Source organism: Pseudophryne corroboree, chromosome 5 (assembly GCF_028390025.1).
Source record: "Pseudophryne corroboree isolate aPseCor3 chromosome 5, aPseCor3.hap2, whole genome shotgun sequence".
Taxonomy (NCBI): Eukaryota; Metazoa; Chordata; class Amphibia; order Anura; family Myobatrachidae; genus Pseudophryne; species Pseudophryne corroboree.
The window spans coordinates 406,372,760-406,387,801 of record NC_086448.1 but is presented as its reverse complement, the minus strand read 5'-3'; the positions used below and the strand labels follow the sequence as shown (position 1 = coordinate 406,387,801).

The 15,042-nt window shown below is 44.1% G+C and overlaps 2 pseudogenes; both read left to right on the top strand.

Moving 5' to 3' along the window:
- Window positions 1-637: 637 nt before the first annotated feature.
- On the top strand, window positions 638-757 carry LOC134930672 (5S ribosomal RNA; annotated as a pseudogene).
- A 13,289-nt stretch (window positions 758-14,046) lies between these two features.
- LOC134930235 (5S ribosomal RNA) lies at window positions 14,047-14,165 on the top strand (annotated as a pseudogene).
- The last annotated feature ends 877 nt before the right edge of the window (window positions 14,166-15,042 follow it).

The window sequence follows — 15,042 nt, the reverse complement described above, 5'->3', positions numbered from 1 at the left end:
CTATTTATAGCAGATGGTTATTTGTAACATAAATGTATCAGTACAAAACAGCTAGTAGCTGACATTGCAACAAATATTGACATTTCAGTGATGGAGCCCTGGAATGCTGACCACTCTTCTTCCCAGTACACGGTAATGTACTGAGCACAGCTCCCTAGCTGCCCACAGCAGACGGCCACTCAGGACTCTCACCCCCAACGTCCTTCTTAACACATAGTGTCAATGGGGACAAGCTGACCTGGCCTTACTTGTGGCAATAGTAATAGGAAGGCTTCATTACAGAATATCTGTGCCGATTAAGACACTGAATATTTGTGGTATAGTATTAATCCTAACTACAACCCTATAGTTTATTTGTTGAGCAAATCCCTCCTGGATTATGATCATAACGTGGCTTGCAGATAGCTGCTATTTTATTTAGATATTTTTTCGAACTAGTTATTCGTGACAACTGTAAATTCTAATTCAGGATACCAGCATTTTGTTTCTATGTATATATCTATTTTCTTGTTAACCCTTCACCCCCCCCCCCCCCTCTATATATAATAAACACTGTGGTGTTTGGGAATGGCGCTTCCCCTTATTTCTAGGTGTTATTTCAGTTGTGAAAAAAACTCTGGTGAACTTGTGCTAAGTAGACTACAGCCATACCAAAATGGTACGCCCACTCTCGTCCGATCGTGGAAGCTAAGCATTTTTATGGGCCTGGCCAGTATCAAGGAGGGTGACCTCCGGAGAAGACTAGGTGCTGTAGAGACATTGCATGCACAGGAGAGTTCGCGAACCAGAGAAACAGCTGTAAACCAAATATATCACCATTCACTCACATAACCCCTAAACACTTCTGGCTTTCACCATTTTACTATGAAGTATGGACATTGTCCAATGCACTATACACAAAACACATCAATGTAGCACTCACACTATCGTATACTATTAAAAGATAAGTAACATAGCAAAGGCACTTTATTTATCTATCATATACTATTAAGAGATATAAGTAACTTAGCACAGGCACTTTATTTATTTAACAATGCACTTTATTAATTTATTAGTACCTTTTATTAACTTTTATTAGTCACATGATTCATTCAAATAGAAATTAATATATATCTGGTCTTAAATAAGTCGGTCATGATCCTTTGGTAATTTCAATTTTATTTTCTCCATACAAATGAATACATATCTGGTTATTAATAAGCCTGTCATGATTTCATGGTAACATATATTTTATATTTTCATTTTTCCCAATATGCTTTCCGGGACAACAAAATATATATCCATATATGATTCAAATGAAGAAAGTCACACAGAACATTCCTAATTGGTGAATTCAACAATGGGACCCACTATTGGGAAATTGTTGTCAAACAACACCATTTGCGGTTCACATGCGTCTCAACTAAATCCCGGATATCATCCACTGAATATAATCCCTAAAGGAAGTGACGCGCGGCCTAACAGAGGAGTTCCGAGTCCAGCACGCTCTCCACGGCACACAGAGCTTCCGGGTTCCAACACGTGACGCGATGACGCGGATGGGGCGTCTGACGAAAGCAACGAGACTTCTTTGACGTACCACCAAGTGCGGAAGCGGGCGCATGCGCAGAGGAGCCCGCTGGGGACTTCCAACATCTGATCATGAACAAAAAAATGGACGCAAGCGCAGTAGAGCCCGTTGTACCTCCGGAAGTGGGGCGGAAGTACCTGCTGCCAGTACAGTGTAAACAAATCACTTACACTCACTAAACTACTCGTTTTTAAACATGTGATAAGGATTAGCTTTGTTTAGAGACAATTTGTAATACTCACATATAAATCATTTAAATCTAAAACACACTAAGATTTCTGTTCTTCCCTAACATCACTGTGGGAGGAAGTGATGTCACACATAGTCTTCTAATTGACAGAGGTATAAATACAAGCCCTGTCCCAGCAGCACACTACCCTTGATGAAGTCCTGAAGGACGAAACGCGTTGGGCATTCCATGATCTTTCCCAGATCAACCTCCTGAACCTAAGATAAGCACTTTCTACACATTTACTACAAATCGATGTGTACCTTGTACTTTTAGATTTTTTCTTCTCTTTTAATTACATGTTCCTGTATTTTTTATGCATTTTTTATGAATTCTCATGCTTAAGCATTTTTTTAAATCAAAGTATATCAGTGTTTTTACTCATGTAAAATAAATATGCTCTTTCTTTTTATATAAAAAATCTTTTTTACGTTCCTTTAGTGCAGACACCATTGGTCGCTTGTGCCCATATTCTTAGTTTCTATAACATTTTTTCACAGCAGCTTACCACTGCTGTTTTTATTTAGGGGCCTGCTGACACCCTTTGTACCAAGGGAGTGTATTTTTGGACATATATTATACATAATTGTGAAGGTTTACATACCACAAGTGGCGCTATTTTTTTCCTCTTTTGCATGTATATATATATATATATATATATATGGAGAAAGATTGGCGGCACTCACAGGACTTAATGAGCAAAGAAATTATGAAGGCAATTGCAGCCTATCATTCATCAACGTTTCAGTTTTATTGTAAAAACTTTCGTCAGGATACAATACAAAAATAACCACATACCTTTATAGAGTGAAAACCCTCACAATGTGGACTCGTGGTCCCGAGGCTGCGGCTGGGGTCTATGACGTCATACCAAGTGCGACGGGTGCCGGGACCGCACCGGATTCCCGTAAGCCGTTGCCAGGAGACCTTACAAACACAGAACACCAAATTATGTGAAAAAAACAAAACCTATACACATAGACACAAAATAAAGAATCAAAAAACAAGAGAATCTTTAGCAGGGTGTGATGATTGTGCCGAACGACTAGTAGCATGAGACATACTTGATTGAGACCAAACCGAGAGCAAATCTCAACAGGAATGATATCCAATCCGTTTAAATACAATAGGTTAGATATAGCTATGGCTGGACTCCATGCTCCACATGCATTGGTAAAACAAATTTAAGGCGCTCTAAGGAGTGGGTTGCGCCAATATCTTATGAATGCAAAACATACATGTGAAATGACAGCAACATCATGAGACTATATCTATGCTAAAGTATAAGGAAGTTATTCGATAACAATTTCCATGGCATAATAAAGACTGTGCAATAAATGTCGTTCACACACACACACATAAAAACTGGCAAAGGATTGACACTGTATCCGGGGCATGCCAAACTTTGATAGTAAACCTTCTGTCAGGGTAACTGCAAATGATGAATAACAATAACAATAAGTTGGTAAAACAACTCAGACCAAATTACATATAGCAATTCCAGGAAATATACTCATTTAGCCCAGCTGGTGATACAGTATTTAATCTATGTATCCAGTGGGTTTCAAGACGTAAGAGCTGTTTCGCTCTGTCTCTCCCTCTGATGTTAACTGGAACATGGTCAATAATCTTGTATTTGAGTGAAAATAGATTATGTTTAGACATTTTAAAATGTCTTGCCACTGGTTGATCTTGGTTTGCCCCTTCCAGGGCTTGTCTAATGGCCATTCTATGTGTGGCCATTCTTTCTTTGAACATACAGGTAGTTTTACCTATATAGAGCAATCCGCATGGGCAACGGATATAATAAATGACAAATTTGGTGCTACAAGTAAGTATGTGTTTTATAGGGATACGAATCCCCGTATGTGGATGATTGAAATCTCTGCCGGTCTCCATATAGCTGCAGGTTATGCAGCCTGTGCATCTATAGCAACCCGGCTTGCGACTCAAAAAGTGTGACTGATGTGTGCTGCTGGCGGTAGAAATGTCATTTTTAACCAGAATGTCCTTTAAATTTTTGTTCCTAGTGAAACTAGGTAAGATGCTTGTATTTTTAGCAAACTGGAGATCAGGATCCAGAGCTATTGTTGGCCACAATTGTTTTGCTTTCCTAGAAATTGATGTACTGAATGGATGGTATTGCTGCACAAATACCTGTTTATTCTGTAGTGCGGTTCTGGATATGGCTGGCGCTAGCAGTTGTGCCCTGGGAAGAGCTAAAGCTTTCCTTTTTGCCTGTTGTAAAGATGCAAATTTGTAACCCCGTTGCATGAATTGTGTGATCATAGCATCTATGTCTGCAACGGCTTTATCTTGTGCATCTGAAATTCTGCACGCTCGTAAGAATTGTGAGTATGGTTTGTGAGTATGGTTTGATGCATGCTGGTGGATGTTGGCTATGTGCATGTAGATAGGTATTTCTATCAGTGGGCTTCTTGTATAGGCCAGTGTGTATAGCTCCTTGTTCAAGTGATATGTTCACATCCAGATAGTGAACTTCTGTATCACTTATGTCCCAAGTAAATTTGATTGTGGGGTCCAGGGTATTGATGTGCAATAACTGTGATTCGAACTGCAACTTGGTACCTGTCCAAATTAGCAGGAGGTCATCTATGTACCGGATTATCCAAAGTAGATTATCCGCAATTTCTCTGTTAGACAGAATTAAATCTTGTTCAATTTTGAACATATAGATGTTTGCAAACGACGGAGCCACGCAAGAAAAATTGCGCAGCCCCGCCGCTGGCGGTACCATCTATTGTCAAAAAGGAAATAGTTGCGTTTTAAGGTAAGATCTAGTAAAGTCAGAAAGAAAGACAAATCTGGTCCAGTATATAGCTCATTATCAGTTAGAAAAGATCTGACAGCTTGAATGCCCAAATCGTGCGGAATGTTAGTGTATAATGAAACTACATCTAACGTACATAGTATGCTGTGCTCTGGAACTGGTGAGACCGAGATCAATTTATTAATCAGGGTAGTGGTGTCCTTTAAAAACATTTTGTGTGACTGTATGAGGGGTTGAAGGTAATAATCCAGATACTGAGAGATCTTGTAATAAATAGAATCCCTTACCGATATGATGGGACGGCCGGGAGGGTGTTCTGGATTTTTATGTAGTTTGGGTATAGTGTACAAAATCGGGGCAATGGGAAAATCTTGTGTCAAATTACGGCTGAGCTGGTCAGAGATTATACCTGTAGAAACAGCATGTTTCAGGATAGCGTCCAGTATAATTGAGTTGGGTCTCCCTGCAATGCTTCATATACATTCGAGTCCTGTAGTTGTGAATAAATTTCACTTTTGTAGTCCGATAGATTTTGTACTACAATGCCGCCTCCCAATCACTGACTATAAACTGGTTACTAGAGACAACAGATAATTTCATTTTGGACACCAGTGCCTTGAACTGACACATCCTGGATGCTGGTGCTAAATGAGTAATTGACTTTTGTCTCCAAATTTCATTTACTAACAAACTCTGGGGTATATTTACTAACATTCGTAATTTTCGGAAAAAGGTCAAAGTTCAATCACGAATGACATCGACAGTGTAAAATTGCAACTATTTGAATTTATTACGACTAATTTACTAAGCTGCCGTATTTTGCCTTTTCGGGTTTTCCGATGTCGATGTCATTCGTTTTTTTTCTTCTGTTTTTTACGGCAGTGATTAGCAAAACACTGCCGACTTTTTCAAAATGAATCTCGGCCGGATCTGTGTGATCCGTGCTGGGGTTCATTTTTTTTTTTTTAAATAAACACTGTAAAACTTTTAAAAAAATTGCGTGGGGTCCCCCCTCCTAAGCATAACCAGCCTCGGGCTCTTTGAGCCGATCCTGGTTGCAGAAACATGGGGAAAAAATTGACAGGGGTTCCCCCATATTTAAGCAACCAGCATCGGGCTCTGCGCCTGGTCCTGGTTCCAAAATTACGGGGGACAAAAAGAGTAGGGGTCCCCCGTATTTTTAAAACCAGCACCGGGCTCCACTAGCTGGACAGATAATGCCACAGCCGGGGGTCACTTTTATATAGTGCCCTGCGGCCGTGGCATCAAATATCCAACTAGTCACCCCTGGCCGGGGTACCCTGGGGGAGTGGGGACCCCTTCAATCAAGGGGTCCCCCCCCAGCCACCCAAGGGCCAGGGGTGAAGCCCGAGGCTGTCCCCCCCATCCAATTGGCTGCGGATGGGGGGCTGATAGCCTTTTGTGAAAATGAAAAGATTGTTTTTAGTATTTTAGTAGCAGTACTACAAGGCCCAGCAAGCCTCCCCCGCATGCTGGTACTTGGAGAACCACAAGTACCAGCATGCGGCGGAAAAACGGGCCCGCTGGTACCTGTAGTACTACTACTAAAAAAATACCCAAAAAAAGACAAGACACACACACCTTGAAAGTAAAGATTTATTACATACATCCACACAAACATATACACATACTTACCTTATGTTCACACGCAGGTCGGTCCTCTTGTCCAGTAGAATCCATGGGGTACCTGCTGAAAAAATTATACTCACAAAATCCAGTGTAGATCGGTCCTCTTCAAATCCATTTGTAATCCACGTACTTGAGAAAATAAAAAAACGGAGTCCCGACCACGAACTGAAAGGGGCCCCATGTTTTCACATGGGACCCCTTTCCCCGAATGCCAGAAACCCACTCTGACTTCTGTCTAAGTGGGTTTCTTCAGCCAATCAGGGAGCGCCACGTTGTAGCACCCTCCTGATCGGCTGTGTGCTCCTGTACTGACTGACAGGCAGCACGCGGCAGTGTTACAATGTAGCGCCTATGCGCTCCATTGTAACCAATGGTGGGAACTTTCTGCCCTGCGGTTGACCGAAAGTGACCTCACCGCTGAGCAGAAAGTTCCCACCATTGGTTACAATGGAGCGCATAGGCATGGTAACACTGCCGCGTGCTGCCTGTCAGTCAGTACAGGAGCACACAGCCGATCAGGAGGGTGCTACAACGTGGCGCTCCCTGATTGGCTGAAGAAACCCACTTAGACAGAAGTCAGAGTGGGTTTCTGGCATTCGGGGAAAGGGGTCCCATGTGAAAACATGGGGCCCCTTTCAGTTCGTGGTCGGGACTCCGTTTTTTTATTTTCTCAAGTACGTGGATTACAAATGGATTTGAAGAGGACTGATCTACACTGGATTTTGTGAGTATAATTTTTTCAGCAGGTACCCCATGGATTCTACTGGACAAGAGGACCGACCTGCGTGTGAACATAAGGTAAGTATGTGTATATGTTTGTGTGGATGTATGTAATAAATCTTTACTTTCAAGGTGTGTGTGTCTTGTCTTTTTTGGGGTATTTTTTTAGTAGTAGTACTACAGGTACCAGCGGGCCCGTTTTTCCGCCGCATGCTGGTACTTGTGGTTCTCCAAGTACCAGCATGCGGGGGAGGCTTGCTGGGCCTTGTAGTACTGCTACTAAAAACCAATATCTTTTCATTTTCACAAAAGGCTATCAGCCCCCCATCCGCAGCCAATTGGATGGGGGGGACAGCCTCGGGCTTCACCCCTGGCCCTTGGGTGGCTGGGGGGGGGACACCCCTTGATTGAAGGGGTCCCCACTCCCCCAGGGTACCCCGGCCAGGGGTGACTAGTTGGATATTTGATGCCACGGCCGCAGGGCACTATATAAAAGTGACCCCCGGCTGTGGCATTATCTGTCCAGCTAGTGGAGCCCGGTGCTGGTTTTAAAAATACGGGGGACCCCTACTCTTTTTGTCCCCCGTATTTTTGGAACCAGGACCAGGCGCAGAGCCCGATGCTGGTTGCTTAAATATGGGGGAACCCCTGTCAATTTTCCCCCCATATTTCTGCAATCAGGATCGGCTCAAAGAGCCCGAGGCTGGTTATGCTTAGGAGGGGGGACCCCACGCAATTTTTTTAAAGAAAATAACCACTTTCCCACCCCTTCCCACTGATATACATGCACGGATCTCATGGATCCCTGCATGCCTATACAATCACGGATTAAAAAAGCAGGTCTGGTTTTTTTTAGCACTTTTTTACGAGTTGTAATTTTTCACGGCAGTGTTTTATTTTTTTTTGCTTTGCACTTCTTAGTAAATGACCGAGATTCATACTTAAACAGCCGCGTTTTGACCGATGGTGTATTCATTCGTAATTATTTTCATGGACTACCCAAAAAATACGAATGCCCTCATCACTGCCGTGATTTGAGTTTAGTAAATTACCGAGATGACACTTTGATGAAAAAACGGCATCTCGGTCAAAATCGGGACCTTAGTAAATATACCCCTCTGTGCTTTGTGCATCACATCTCTGCATTTGACTGGATAATTGATGCAGAAGCTAACACTATGTTTTTTGACAGTACTAGCTTACTGTACTTTTCTAAGCCATTTTGATGTCTTAAGCGGTGCACTAGATGGACTGACAGGGCCGGCCCGCCCGTTACGCGGGTTATGCGACCGAGTAAGGCGCCACAGTGAGAAGGTCACCTCTCTCTATCTCTCCCCATGCCTCTCTCTCTCCCCATGCCCACTCAGCCTTCATGCCCCTCTCTTTCCATGCCCCTCTCTCCCCATGCCCCCTCACCCTTCATGCCCGCCCTCTCTCTTTTCATGCCCCTCTCTCTCCCTATACCCCCCACTCTCCATGCCTCTCACTCTGTCCATGCCCCTCTCTATTCCCATGCCCCCCTCTGTCCTAATGCCCCTCTTGCTGTTCATACCTCTCTCCTTGTGCACCCCCTCCATGCTTTTCTCTCTCTAAATATATATCTATATCTCCATATCTCACATCTGGAAACCCCTTCCTAAAAATCCTGCGACTGAGGCCGGACAGTGGCGGCCAAGGGTGGAGGTCTGCCTATTGTGTCAGTCCCACACTGTTAGGGCCCCGCATACAGTGTGGAATAATGTGAAATTTGTCTCATACAGTGTGACCTAATGTGATTTTCGCCTCATACTGTGTGACATAATGTGACTTTCAGCTCATACTGTGTGGACTAATGTGAACTTCGACTCGTACTGTGTGGCGTAATGTGATAGTTGTCTCATAACTCGTGTGTGCTATAATGTGAATTTCAGCTCATACTGTGTGCTATAATGTGAATTTCGTCTCATAATGTGTGGAGTAATGTGAATTTAAGCTCATACTGTTTGGTGTAATGTGAATTTCGGCTCATACTGTGTGGCGTAATGTGAATAAGTGGCACTGCTGTCAGTAGCTGGTGAGCATTGTCAAAATGTGTGACAAATACTGGTCCTGCAAAGGAGGGGTCTGATAGCATAGAAAGAAGCAGATGTGGCTCTGATGGCACGTGTACATTTTAAACTTTACTTGTTTTTTATTAAAACTCAAATGTTCGGCCCCCTATATCTCCCGTATTTTTCACAGTGGCCCACTCAAAATCAGGGTGTAGGTGCTAGGGTGGTGGTGGTGAAGGGGGAGGGGAATGCACTTGCACCTAGGCCAGTGATGAGGAATTTTTGGCACTCCAGCTGTTGTTCAACTACACCTCCCAGCATGCCCTGCTACAGTTGTGCTATTTGGCTATGCTAAAACTGTAGCAGGGCATGCTGGGGTGTATAGTTCAACAACAGTTGGAGTGTCAAAGGGTCCTCATCACTGACCTAGGTGCATGTGCATTCCCCTCCAACCTCCGCCCTCTCCCCCCCCCCCTCTCCTCCCCACTAATTCCTTGTACCATTTCTTGTGAGACCACACACCTTTTAAAATTTGATCCCATCAAGGGGCACCAAAGTCTAAACTCGCTTACCAAAAAAATTAAGCTCAGGCCGTCCCTGCGGACTGATAAAATACGTGGTAACTTCTTTGTGATATAATACTCTGTCAGTGAAGCCTAATCTATTCTGTGTCTTGCACATTACTGTTTTGAATTTGATAGGATAAATTACTCAATAGCTGACCCTTTATAGTGCTGGCTCTATGTCATCTTTTAGATATATCTTGATGTTTCAAGCTGTGTTGAGCATTTGCCTCAGTAAAAACTGGATTGTTACAAATGTAACTACCTAAATTGACACATTGCATGGTAACTTTTTCTGAACACAGAACTTTGTCAGTGAGCCCTGTATACAATTGAATAATTATGCAGTAGCTGACACTTTCTAGTGCTAGCTTGATGTCACCTTTTTGATACACCTTGACTTTTCAAGCTGTTCAGAGCACTTCTCCATAATAATAATAATAATGGATGGCAGCGCCGTAACTACATGTGTGCCAGGTGTGCCTGGCACACAGTGCAATCGCCCTGAGGGCGCAACGGCCAGCGGCTTGTAATGAGTCAAATTGACTCATTACAAGCCGCCTCTGCTGTGTTGGTTGCGCTGCCCTGGAGAAGAGGAGAGGAGAGCAGCAGTGCCGGAGGCAGTGGAGGAGGAGAGAGGGGGACTGGAGCCACAGCAGTGCTGTGTAATTGGTAGTGGCGCCTCTGCAGCAGTCTCTCTCCTTCCACATTGGCTGCACGGCGCTGCTGTGAATGATGGGATGCGCTTCCCTCATCCCAGAATTCACAGCGGCGTCGGCCAGCCAATGTGGAAGGAGAGGGACAGCTGCAGCGGCGCCACTACCAATTACATAGTGCTGCTGGGGCTTCAGTGTCCCTCCCTGCTACTCCTTCTCCCCTGCCCGGGATCTGCTGCATGAAGCCTGCACTGAGGAGCCTGAGCCAGCGGGGAGAGATGGTAAGTATCTATATCTGTCTGTCTGTCTATCTATTCTGTCTGCCACAATGTGTAAAAAGGGGGACTGGCTTCCGTAATGTGTAAAAAGGGGGATGCTGTCTGTCATAATGTGTAAAAAGGGGGACACTGTCTGCCATAATGTGTAAAAAGGGGGACACTGTCTGCCGTAATGTGTAAAAAGGGGGACACTGTCTGCCGTAATGTGTAAAAAGAGGGATGCTGTCTGCCGTAATTTATAAAAAGGGGACATTGTCTGCCGTAATGTGTAAAAAGGGCACGCTGTCTGCCGTAAAGTGTAAAAAGGGCACGCTGTCTGCCGTAAAGTATAAAAAGGAGGCGCTGTCTGCTCTAATGTGTAAAAAGGGAACGCTGTCTGCCATAATGTGTAAAAAGGGCATGCTGTCTGCCGTAAAGTGTAAAAAGGAGGCGCTGTCTGCTCTAATGTGTAAAAAGGGGGATGCTGTCTGCCGTAATGTGTAAAAAGGAACGCTGTCTGCCGTAATGTGTAAAATAGGGGACGCTGTCTGCCGCAATGTGTAAAAAGGGGGACGCTGTCTGCCGCAATGTGTAAAAAGGGCACGCTGTCTGCCGTAAAGTGTAAAAAGGAGGCGCTGTCTGCTCTGATGTGTAAAAAGGGGGATGCTGTCTGCCGTAATGTGTAAAAAGGAATGCTGTCTGCCGCAATGTGTAAAAAGGGGGACGCTGTCTGCCGCAATGTGTAAAAAGGGGGACGCTGTCTGCCGTAATGAGTAAAAAGGGCACGCTGTCTGCCGTAAAGTGTAAAAAGGGCACGCTGTCTGCCGTAAAGTGTAAAAAGGAGGCGCTGTCTGCTCTAATGTGTAAAAAGGGGGATTATGTCTGCCTAATGTGTAAAAAGGAACGCTGTCTGCCGTAATGTGTAAAATGGGGGATGCTGTCTGCCGCAATGTGTAAAAAGGGGGACGCTGTCTGCCGTAATGAGTAAAAAGGGCACGCTGTCTGCCGTAATGAGTAAAAAGGGCACGCTGTCTGCCGTAAAGTGTAAAAAGGAGGCACTGTCTGCTTTAATGTGTAAAAAGGGGGATGCTGTCTGCCATAATGTGTAAAAAGGAATGCTGTCTGCCGTAATGTGTAAAATGGGGGACGCTGTCTGCCGCAATGTGTAAAAAGGGGGACGCTGTCTGCCGCAATGTGTAAAAAGGGCACGCTGTCTGCTGTAAAGTGTAAAAAGGAGGCGCTGTCTGCTCTAATGTGTAAAAAGAGGGATGCTGTCTGCCGTAATGTGTAAAAAGGAACGCTGTCTGCCGTAATGTGTAAAATGGGGGATGCTGTCTGCCGCAATGTGTAAAAAGGGGGACGCTGTCTGCCGTAATGAGTAAAAAGGGCACGCTGTCTGCCGTAAAGTGTAAAAAGGGCACGCTGTCTGCCGTAAAGTGTAAAAAGGAGGCGCTGTCTGCTCTAATGTGTAAAAAGGGGGATGCTGTCTGCCATAATGTGTAAAAAGGAATGCTGTCTGCCGTAATGTGTAAAATGGGGGACGCTGTCTGCCGCAATGTGTAAAAAGGGGGACGCTGTCTGCCGCAATATGTAAAAAGGGGGACGCTGTCTGCTCTGATGTGTAAAAAGGGGGATGCTGTCTGCCGTAATGTGTAAAAAGGGGGACGCTGTCTGCCGTAAAGTGTAAAAAGGGGACGCTGTCTGCCGTAAAGTGTAAAAAGGGGGACTGTTTACCGTAATGTGTAAAAGGGGCTCTACCTGGTGTAGTGGTGCTACTGTGCAGCGTAATTTGAATAATGGAGACTACTGCGCACACAGGGCGGGTTCTTGCCCTTGTGGCGCCCTGGGCAAAATGTTAGGGGTGTGGCTTAATACGGGTGTTGGGTCAGTTACATCCCCATTTGTAGCGCCGCTGAAAGAAAAAAAGTATACTTACAGCCCCGCTCCTGATTCCAGACCGCTGCAGACCTCCGCCGGTGCCGCTCCTCGGATGCATAGAAACTAGAGGTCAATTATGACCCCTAGCGTCTGTGCCACAATGCTGTGTGGTGCGCAATGATGTCATCGCGCACTGCACAGCAAAGGTCCTCTCCACGAAGGGAAATTTAGACGCATAGGGATAGTGGGGGATCAGCGGGGGAGCACAGTGGCAGATCTTGCCATGGTGCGGTGCCCTCCGGATGGTGCTGGCACCCTCCGGAAGGCGGCACCCCAGGCAAAAGTCCTGCTTGCCCGTGGCAAGATCCGCTACTGTGTGCACAGTAGTATGAATTGCTATTATTTTGTGGCCACGCCCCTTCCCCATGAAGCCTTGCCCCTACATATTTTCTGCACGCACCCCTATCTTGCATTGGGGGGGCGCCAATGCCGTTTCTTGCACATAGCGCTAAAATGCCTGGTTACGGCACTGCTGGATGGTTACAAATGTAAGTACATAATTTGACACATTACAAGGGAACTCGTTTTGAATAAAAAACTCTGTCAGTGGAGCTTTATCCAGGCTAACAACCTGAATGAGGGAATCTACAGGATTATACAGACAACTGCCAGTGTATTCTTTTATATGAGGCTGCTGTTTCTCCCCTGTGAATCCACATATGATTGCGTGACAGTCATTATTTGATACCTTCGGACAGGACCTGTCATATATGCTCTGATTCAATAATGACATTAATGCTTTAAGTCGGTATGTCCCAGAGGCTGGATCTAATTGAGTAATTGATCTTTGACCTCTGCTTTTGAGTTCCATATACCACTGAACTCTGTATTTTTCACATCATACTTCTGCAGTTGGTTGGATAACTCTCACGGTAGCTGACACCCTATGTATCGTGACTTTGTTGGCTCTGTGTAATTTCCAGACTCACTTTGATGTTTTAAGTTGTACAGAGTGCCATGCTACAGGATGATCTCTCTGACATCACTCAGTGCCTGAGCTGGCATACCCTGGATGCTGGATCAAATTAAGTAATTGATTTCTGTTTCTGAGCTTTATATACCACTGAGTTTTGTGTTTTGTACATCACAGCTCTGTATTTAACTGAACATTTATGGAGTAGCTGATACTCCTTGTATCTTAACAGTGTTGATTTTATATCATTTTTTTTATACATTTTTGATGTTTCAAGCTGTGCTGAACACTGCTAAAGTAAAATACTGGGTTGTTACGAAGGCAACTAGAAGAATTGATACATCACATGGTCATCCTCCTTTTTGGATACAACACTTTGTCAGTGAAGCTCCATCTATGCTGACCACCTGTACGATACCCTTTGTTTTCGCTGTTCTGAGTATGTCACATGATAACATAACAATTTCATTGTTGATCAATAAGACTCTTCTTTCCCTCTCTTTCTTTTTCCTTCACTCTCTCATCCGAATTGAAGGTTGCTCTCTGGAATGCTCAATAGTAACAGAGGCTTCCACGTGGACAGCAGAAGTGCTTAATTTATCTTCCTTACTCACTAGTATTATTGCTCCTATACCTTTATCACTTCTCAGTTATCTCCCGTCTTACTCCAAATACACTCTCATCCAATTTGGGTATGGCTGCGCAAGAAACAAAACTTCTCCCATAAATTTCTACAGTCATACCACACTGGACATGCCCGATCCCATTTGATATTGGAAGCCAAGCAGCGTTGGGCCAGATCAGTACCAGAAAGGAAGCTCCTCTGGGAATATCTGGTACTGCAGTATTGGAGGGAAGTAATCTATACACGTACCCAGGAGCAGAAGTGTACTGTACCTCCTTCACAACCAGATTATTTTGGCGCATACACTTTCTCATTGCCCATTCGATGGTAACAGTTGGGCAAAAGCAGAAGTGATAGGTTTTTGACATCATTCCCTACTATCCTTTAGAATATGGCTGCAGTACCACTGAATGGTCACTCAGTTGGTTACCTCACAAGAATAAGTAACACATATTGATTGATTTTGATTCCTAAAGCCTGATTTTTCTTTTCTTCTCCAATACATACACAATATCTTTATGTGAAACAACAGAACTGAAAAATAGAACATTTTGCTCCAATCATCCTCTTTTTACTACTGTGACTCACAGACAGTGCCTATTAGGACACTGGCCTATTAGATTGAATAGAGGTGAGCAATCCTGTTACAATTCACCTGCCTTTAATGTTTGGCAGGTGAATTACAAGGAGAGGATTACCACTGGAGGTGTAGGCAGATGCAGAGTGACACAGAAATGGTTAACCAGACTTGACAGTGGAATACTGTAATAACTTGAGCAAGGTGTAGCAGAATTAAAGTTTAGCAGACTATGGACTTTCCCTTTAAGACAGGAATGTGCAGCACCATACTTTAACACTGATTATGGACAGCAGATGAGTAGTTACACAGCTATGAGCCAAGGCTTGAATTCAGGACCAGACTGTATCACAGTTGCAGGTAATGAATGTCCACAGATGTAAGGGAATACTAAGTACTTTATTGCAGCAGTGATATAATAATGTATGGTAAATAAATCACAGTAACAGTCCAAGGTACAATATGAGCAGAGAGAGAATGGTTATCCAGAATGAGATTTGCAGAAGAATAATGAAATAGTTTA